General features: G+C 44.2%; 1 non-coding gene across 1 annotated transcript; it reads right to left on the bottom strand.

Moving 5' to 3' along the window:
* Window positions 1–3,793: 3,793 nt before the first annotated feature.
* Window positions 3,794–4,011, bottom strand: LOC138673338 (small nucleolar RNA U3). The gene has a single exon (XR_011319975.1). It is a non-coding gene; the product is annotated as a small nucleolar RNA U3 (small nucleolar RNA).
* Between the last annotated feature and the right edge of the window lie 4,412 nt (window positions 4,012–8,423).

Below are 8,423 nucleotides of genomic sequence, written 5' to 3'. Positions count from 1 at the left end.
TTAGCATCCATTTTAGCCTGATGCCTATGTGAAAATGGAAAAAATTGAGACTAAAATAAAATTTTTGTGAAAAAAAAGTACTTTTTCATATTTATGGATCAATTTGTAAAGCACCTGGGGGTTCAAAGTGCTCAATATGCATCTAGATAAGTTCCTTGGGTGGTCTAGTTTCCAAAATGGGGTCACATGTGGGGGAGCTCCAATGTTTAGGCACACAGGGGCTCTCCAAATGCGACATGGTGTCCGCTAAAGATGGGAGCTAATTTTCCATTCAAAAAGTCAAATGGCGCTCCTTCCCTTCTGAGCCTTGCCGTGCGCCCAAACAGTGGTTTACCCCCACATGTGAGATATCGGTGTACTCAGAAGAAATTGCTCTACAAATTTTAGCATCCATTTTATCCTGATGCCCATGTGAAAATGGAAAAAATTGAGGCTAATATAAAATTTTTGTGAAAAAAAAGTACGTTTTCATTTTTATGGATCAATTTGTGAAGCACCTGGGGGTTCAAAGTGCTCAATATGCATCTAGATAAGTTCCTTGGGCGGTCTAGTTTCCGAAATGGGGTCACATGTGGGGAAGCTCCAATGTTTAGGCACACAGGGGCTCTCCAAATGCGACATGGTGTCCGCTAAAGATGGGAGCTAATTTTCCATTCAAAAAGTCAAATGGCGCTCCTTCCCTTCTGAGCCTTGCCGTGCGCCCAAACAGTGGTTTACCCCCACATGTGAGATATCGGTGTACTCAGAAGACATTGCTCTACAAATTTTAGCATCCATTTTATCCTGATGCCCATGTGAAAATGGAAAAAATTGAGGCTAAAATAATATTTTTGTGAAAAAAAAGTACGTTTTCATTTTTATGGATCAATTTGTGAAGCACCTGGGGGTTCAAAGTGCTCAATATGCATCTAGATAAGTTCCTTGGGTGGTCTAGTTCCCAAAATGGGGTCACATGTGGGGGAGCTCCAATGTTTAGGCACACAGGGGCTCTCCAAACGCGACATGGTATCCGCTAAAGATTGGAGCTAATTTTCCATTCAAAAACTCAAATGGCGCTCCTTCCCTTCTGAGCCTTGCCGTGCGCCCAAACAGTGGTTTACCCCCACATGTGAGATATCGGTGTACTCAGGAGAAATTGCCCAACAAATTTTAGCATCCATTTTTTCCTGATGCCCATGTGAAAATGGAAAAAATTGAAGCTAAAATAAAATTTTTGTGAAAAAAAAGTACGTTTTCATTTTTATGGATCAATTTGTGAAGCACCTGGGGGATCAAAGTGCTCAATATGCATCTAGATAAGTTCCTTGGGTGGTCTAGTTTCCAAAATGGGGTCACATGTGGGGGAGCTCCAATGTTTAGGCACACAGGGGCTCTCCAAACGTGACATGGTGTCCGCTAAAGATTGGAGCTAATTTTCCATTCAAAAAGTCAAATGGCGCTCCTTCCCTTCTGAGCCTTGCTGTGCGCCCAAACAGTGGTTTACCCCCACATGTGAGATATCGGTGTACTCAGGAGAAATTGCCCAACAAATTTTAGCATCCATTTTATCCTGATGCCCATGCAAAAATGGAAAAAATTGAAGCTAAAATAAAATTTTTGTGAAAAAAAAGTACGTTTTCATTTTTATGGATCAATTTGTGAAGCACCTGGGGGTTCAAAGTGGTCAATATGCATCTAGATAAGTTCCTTGGGTGGTCTAGTTTCCAAAATGGGGTCACTTGTGGGGGAGCTCCAATGTTTAGGCACACAGGGTCTCTCCAAACGCGACATGGTGTCCGCTAAAGATTGGAGCTAATTTTCCATTCAAAAAGTCAAATGGCGCTCCTTCCCTTCTGAGCCTTGCCGTGCGCCCAAACAGTGGTTTACCCCCACATGTGAGATATCGGTGTACTCAGGAGAAATTGCCCAACAAATTTTAGCATCCATTTTTTCCTGATGCCCATGTGAAAATGGAAAAAATTGAAGCTAAAATAAAATTTTTGTGAAAAAAAAGTACGTTTTCATTTTTATGGATCAATTTGTGAAGCACCTGGGGGTTCAAAGTGCTCAATATGCATCTAGATAAGTTCCTTGGGTGGTCTAGTTTCCAAAATGGGGTCACATGTGGGGGAGCTCCAATGTTTAGGCACACAGGGGCTCTCCAAACGTGACATGGTGTCCGCTAAAGATTGGAGCTAATTTTCCATTCAAAAAGTCAAATGGCGCTCCTTCCCTTCTGAGCCTTGCCGTGCGCCCAAACAGTGGTTTACCCCCACATGTGAGATATCGGTGTACTCAGGAGAAATTGCCCAACAAATTTTAGCATCCATTTTATCCTGATGCCCATGCAAAAATGGAAAAAATTGAAGCTAAAATAAAATTTTTGTGAAAAAAAAGTAAGTTTTCATTTTTATGGATCAATTTGTGAAGCACCTGGGGGTTCAAAGTGGTCAATATGCATCTAGATAAGTTCCTTGGGTGGTCTAGTTTCCAAAATCGGGTCACTTGTGGGGGAGCTCCAATGTTTAGGCACACAGGGTCTCTCCAAACGCGACATGGTGTCCGCTAAAGATTGGAGCTAATTTTCCATTCAAAAAGTCAAATGGCGCACCTTCCCTTCTGAGCCTTGCCGTGCGCCCAAACAGTGGTTTACCCCCACATGTGAGATATCAGTGTACTCAGGAGAAATTGCCCAACAAATTTTAGCATCCATTTTAGCCTGATGCCTATGTGAAAATGGAAAAAATTGAGACTAAAATAAAATTTTTGTGAAAAAAAAGTACTTTTTCATATTTATGGATCAATTTGTAAAGCACCTGGGGGTTCAAAGTGCTCAATATGCATCTAGATAAGTTCCTTGGGTGGTCTAGTTTCCAAAATGGGGTCACATGTGGGGGAGCTCCAATGTTTAGGCACACAGGGGCTCTCCAAATGCGACATGGTGTCCGCTAAAGATGGGAGCTAATTTTTCATTCAAAAAGTCAAATGGTGCTCCTTCCCTTCCGAGCCCTGCCGTGCGCCCAAACAGTGGTTCCCCCCACATATGAGGTTTCAGCGTACTCAGGACAAATTGGACAACAACTTTTAGGGTTGAGTTTCTCCTTTTACCCTTAGGAAAATAAAAAAAATGTTGCTAAAAGAACATTGTTGTGACTAAAAAGTTAAATGTTCATTTTTTCCTTCCATGTTGCTTCTGCTGCTGTGAAACACCTGAAGGGTTAATAAACTACTTGAATGTGGTTTTGAGCACCTTGAGGGGTGCAGTTTTTAGAATGGTGTCACTTTTGGGTATTTTCTCTCATATAGACCCCTCAAAGTGAGTTCAAATGTGAGGTGGTCCCTAAAAAAATGGTTTTGTAAATTTTGTTGTAAAAATGAGAAATCGTTGGTCAAATTTTAACCCTTATAACTTCCTAGCAAAAAATAATTTTGGTTCCAAAATTGTGCTGATGTAAAGTAGACATGTGGGAAATGTTATTTATTAACTATTTTGTGTCACATATCTCTCTGGTTTTACAGAATAAAAATTAAAAATTAGAAAATTGCGAAATTTTCAAAATTTTCGCCAAATTTCCGATTTTTTTAGAAATAAACGCAAAAATTATCGGCCTAAATTTACCACTAACATGAAGCCCAATATGTCACGAAAAAACAATCTCAGAACCACTAGGATCCGTTGAAGCGTTCCTGAGTTATTACCTCATAAAGGGACACTGGTCAGAATTGCAAAAAACGGCAAGGTCTTTAAGGTCAAAATAGGCTGGGTCATGAAGGGGTTAATCTACTTTTATTACTTTAGAAAAAACATAACCCAACCACTCAGCTTGTGATCTCCCCCTCCGCCCTCCCTGTAACAGAGAAGGAGAACGATCATCACCAGCAATCAGCCCCTGCAATGAAGCAGAACTGAGAGCTCACTTCACGCTCAGGAGAGATCACTACAGCTCCTCCTCGTGGTTGGGAAGTTTGGACACTTTAGAGCACATTTCTCAAGTTACACACTATAGAAATTATCCCTGAAAGTATAGTCTTAACCTTTTCCTGGCCGTGATGCCCCTCCGGGGGATAGGACCCTGTGTGTAACATTAGGGAGACATCACCCCTGACACATAGTGACCCTATAGAAGCTTCTATACTTGTATAACGGCCCCATAATCCTCCAGATCACAGATGTCCAGCGTCGGACTGGAGCACCTTGGGCCCACCAGAGAAAATCATTCTTGGGGCCCACTATGTAGCTACATAGAAATAGATACAAGACCACCAATTGTGCGGTAAAAAGCGCTAATATCAGGGTATAATATAAGGTAGTTCACATCTTAATAATGTAGCAAGGGTTGGGGTAGCCCCCTCACAGAATATAATGTAGCCCCCTCATAAAATATAATGCAGTCCCCTCTCATAGAATATAATGCAGCACCCCACAAAATATAATGCAACCCTCTCAGGTATGACACAGTCCCCACCATAGAATATAATGTAGCACCCCCATAGGGTATAATGCAGCCCCCCCTCATATAGTATAATGCCACCCAGCACAGAATATAATGTAGTCCCCTGAGAGAATGCAGTTCCACCACAGAATATAATGCAGCCCCCCCATAGAGTATACTGTAGCCCCCTCATATAGTATGATGTAGCCCCCATAATATTATGTAGTCCCCTGAGAGAATAATGCAGCCCCACCACAGAATATAATGCAGCCCCCCATAGAGTATACTGTAACCCCTCATATAGTATGATGTAGCCCCCATAATATAATATAGTACCTTGAGTATAATGCAGTCCCCCCACAGAATATAATGTAGCCCCCCAGGGCCGTATTTAGAGTTTCTGCTGCCCTAGGCACTTTTAGCGCTGCCTCCCCTTTTGGTGAGTATGACACTATCGGCAGTGACTTTGGCAAAAATCGCTGATGTGAAAGTCGCCTTTTGCAGCAGATCGGGCAGTTTTTCTGCATCTGCCGCGTAACGGATCACTTATGGCAACACTGCGTTCGGCCTCAGTCATTCTCTATGGGATTTGCGGCACTTGCCGTGATCTGGCAAATGTGGTACCATACCTCCCAACTTTTGAAGAAGGGAAGGAGGTATAAAGTTTGCGGCAAATTTTAAGCCACGCCTCTGACTAGACCCATTTCACAACTAGTCACACCCATATCCACGTCCCAACCGCAGCCATTTAGCACTGCTGATCACACTGTTTTATATACAATAATTATAAACAAAAAAATATGGCCACACAGTGCTCCATACTGTATAATGGCCGCACATGATGCTCCATACTGTATAATGACCGCACATGATGCTCAATACTGTATAACGGCCACCACACATGATGCTCCATAGTGTATAACGGCCACACAGTTCTCCATACTGTATAATGACCACACATGATGCTCAATACTGTATAATGACCACAAATGATGCTCAATACTGTATAACGGCCGCACATGATGCTCCATACTGTATAATGATCCCACATAATGCTCCATACTGTATAATGACCACACATGATGCTCCATACTGTATAACGGCCGCACATGATGCTCCATACTGTATAATGATCCCACATAATGCTCAATACTGTATAATGGCCACACATAATGCTCAATACTGTATAATGACCACAAATGATGCTCCATACTGTATAACGGCCACACATGATGCTCCATACTGTATAATGACCACAAATGATGCTCCATACTATATAACGGCCACACATGATGCTCCATACTGTATAATGGTCACACATGGTGCTCCATACTGTATAATGGCTACACATGATGCTCCATACTGTATAATGATCCCACATAATGCTCAATACTGTATAATGACCACAAATGATGCTCCATACTGTATAACGGCCACACATGATGCTCCATACTGTATAACGGCCACACATGATGCTCCATACTGTATAATGACCCCCCTCCTGTATGCATGGCTCATCTCCCTCCTATCCCATATACATAGCTCATATTACCCCTCCTGTATGCATGGCTCATATTCCCCCCTGCATGGCTCATATTCCCCCCTGCATGGCTCATATCCCCCCCTGCATGGCTCATATTCCCCCCTGCATGGCTCATATCCCCCCCTGCATGGCTCATATTCCCCCCTGCATGGCTTATATCCCCCCCTGCATGGCTCATATTCCCCCCTGCATGGCTCATATCCCCATGGCTCATATCCCCCCCTGCATGGCTCATATTCCCCCCTGCATGGCTTATATCCCCCCCTGCATGGCTCATATTCCCCCCTGCATGGCTCATATCCCCCCTGCATGGCTCATATTCCCCCCTGTATGCAGGCTTATCTCTCTGCTCCTGCTCGGCGCGCCGGCTTATACCCTCCTTCATTCCCCCCCCCCCCGTTCCCCCGTCCCCCCGTCCCTCATACTCACCTGTCTTCCCACTGCACGGCCGTGCCGACATCCCTCGCGCTCTGTCCCGACTCCAGGCGGCGGCGCCGGCGCAGCACCTTCTTCCTGCTTGAGCGGTCATGTGACACCGTTCATTAAGATCATGAATATGCGCATATTCATGATCTTAATGAGCGGTGTCACGTGACCGCTCGTGCAGTGCAGACGCCGAGACCATCGCTGGAGCAGGCAGGGTGAGTATTCAAGGCGCCGCTGCAGCGTCGCTGTTTGGTCGCTGGAGAGCTGTCACACAGACAGTTCTCCAGCGACCAACGATGCCGGTAACCAGGGTAAACATCGGGTTACTAAGCGCAGGGCCGCGTCGGTCAGCCGGAAAGCAGAGCGGTGACGTCACCGCTCTGCTTTCCGGCCGCTGTGCTCACAGTCAGTGAAGGAGGAGTGCAGAGAAGCACAGCGCCGGGGACAGACAGCGGTAGGTAAGTATGTAGTGTTTGTTTTTTTTACTTTTACGCTGGTAACCAGGGTAAACACCGGGTTACTAAGCGCGGCCCTGCGCTTAGTAACCCGATGTTTACCCTGGTTACCAGTGAAGACATCGCTGGATCGGTGTCACACACGCCGATCCAGCGATGTCTGCAGGGAGTCCAGCGACGAAATAAAGTTCTGGACTTTCTGGATCGTTGGTCGCTGTCACACAGAACGATTTCCTTAATGATATCGTTGCTACGTCACAAAAAGCAACGATATCGTTAACGATATTGTTATGTGTGAAGGTACCTTTAGACTTACATCAAAGGAATTGACCATCAGCTGTAAAATGTGGTCGCACAAGTTCCCGGGGTGTGCAGTCCTCCATTCTTTTAAGAGAATAAAGAGAATCTACATTGTAGATGGCCATTGTGTCTCCAACCTCTTGGAGGACACATAGCCCCTGTGGTGTTGGCAGTATCAGCTATTGCTCCAGAACTGAATGTCTTCTCTTTGACACACATTCCATGTGGAGGTGATTAGAAGCCATTGTTCTTCACATGGACATCTAGTCTCTGGCCTAAATGGAATGCCCTCAGGCCTTTTTGACACCAGGACTTTATCCTAAATCCAAGGATGCCACCCAGAGTAAAATGATGACCACTGCAATCATAATTTCTCATATTACCGGAAGATGATTGGACACTCTACTACAAACCGGAGCAACGGTGGAGTCGTGACATAATACCCCATACATATCTGTTTATTGGGCAACTTTTAAATCATATTTTGTAAAGATTTTATTATTCTTGTCCTTAACATCTTTAATAAAAAAGAAAGCTAATATTCAGTAAAATGTATCCTATAAAAAGTATTCAATTAAGTAGATACTAAAAAAAACATAAAATAGATACTACTTTAATACAGTAAACAGAAAGCTGATATTTAGTGATCAACAATCCTTAACCCCTTCCCGACCTTTGACACCACGTAGGCGTCATGAAAGTCGGTGCCAATCCGACCTGTGACGCCTATGTGGCGTCATGGAGGGATCGCGTCCCTGCAGATCGGGTGAAAGGGTTAACTCCAATTTCACCCGATCTGCAGGGACATGGGGAGTGGTACTTCAGCCCAGGGGGGATGGCTTCACCCTCCCCTACCAAACCCCCCCGTGGCTACGATCGCTCTGATTGGCTGTTGAAAGTGAAACTGCCAATCAGAGCGATTTGTACTCAGGACAAACTGGACTACAACTTTTTGGGTCCAATTTCTCCTGTTACTCTTGTGAAAATAAAAAATTGCAGGCTAAAAAATAATTTTGGAGGAAAGAAAAATGATTTTTTATTTTCACGGCTCTGCGTTATAAACTTCTGTGAAGCACTTGAGGGTTTAAATTGGTCACCGCACATCTTCCATGGGAGGTCTAGTTTCCAAAATGGGGTCACATGTGGGGGACCTCCAATGTTTAGGCACACAGGGGCTCTCCAAACGCGACATGGTGTCCGCTAACGATTGGAGCTAATTTTTCATTCAAAAAGTCAAATGGCGTTCCTTCCTTTCCGAGCCCTGCCATGTGCCCAAAGAGTAGTTTA

Source organism: Ranitomeya imitator, chromosome 3 (assembly GCF_032444005.1).
Source record: "Ranitomeya imitator isolate aRanImi1 chromosome 3, aRanImi1.pri, whole genome shotgun sequence".
Classification (NCBI taxonomy): Eukaryota; Metazoa; Chordata; class Amphibia; order Anura; family Dendrobatidae; genus Ranitomeya; species Ranitomeya imitator.
The sequence above is the reverse complement of the archived record's forward strand: the minus strand, read 5'-3'. Positions and strand labels throughout refer to the sequence as shown.